Source organism: Arvicanthis niloticus, chromosome 15 (genome assembly GCF_011762505.2).
Source record: "Arvicanthis niloticus isolate mArvNil1 chromosome 15, mArvNil1.pat.X, whole genome shotgun sequence".
NCBI lineage: Eukaryota > Metazoa > Chordata > Mammalia > Rodentia > Muridae > Arvicanthis > Arvicanthis niloticus.
The window spans coordinates 45,286,704-45,287,481 of record NC_047672.1 but is presented as its reverse complement, the minus strand read 5'-3'; the positions used below and the strand labels follow the sequence as shown (position 1 = coordinate 45,287,481).

At 37.1% G+C, this 778-nt stretch overlaps 1 non-coding gene across 1 annotated transcript; it reads right to left on the bottom strand.

Annotated features, from left to right (window-relative positions):
- Positions 1-424: 424 nt before the first annotated feature.
- On the bottom strand, positions 425-543 carry LOC117721088 (5S ribosomal RNA). The gene has a single exon (XR_004608364.1). It is a non-coding gene; the product is annotated as a 5S ribosomal RNA (ribosomal RNA).
- Positions 544-778: the final 235 nt, after the last annotated feature.

Here is a 778-nt window from a genome sequence, read left to right as displayed (position 1 = left end):
ATGGGTTTATTATTATCCTGATGGGAGTTTTGAAGATAAAGTAAAATAATGAATGTAGTTCACATGGTGCTTGGCAAATCTTTCAAATCTGAGAACTGTGATTACTGATTTTTTTTAAATCCCAATGCCATTTTCACAGTTACTACTTCATGTATGTTTTTTTACATTAAAAATAATGTCATAATTTTTCATTATTCCATATTCTACCCACTTCAGATTTCTTATACAGCACTGCTATCTATCTTAAAATATTACTTTCATTTCATAACCCCTTGTTTAAAATAGACTGTAGTTGGGAACTGAAATCATAGATTTCAAAGAACTCTGTTACCCACCCCCACCCCCAAATTTTATAACCTGTGATTTGGTTCTTCCCTTGAAGAACCTGTCCACTCTCTTTGCTGGATTAATTTTTTTTTTTTAAAGCCTACAGCACCCGGTATTCCCAGGTGGTCTCCCATCCAAGTACTAACCAGGCCCGACCCTGCTTAGCTTCCAAGATCAGACGAGATCGGGCGCGTTCAGGGTGGTATGGCCGTAGACTGGATTAATTTTTGATTGCCAAATTTACTATGTTTTCACACCTGGGAGACTTAACTGCTAAAGAGGCCAATGTGATCTACTGATTGAAGGACTTTTTGAAGGCTTTTCACATGATAAACGTGGAACCTGAATTTGAAATCTCCTTGAATGTATGTATAGTTATGCCTACATTATCTGGATGAGTACAGGCAAAAGCAAGCAGAATTAACTCTGCCTAGACTCAAAACCTCTCAGA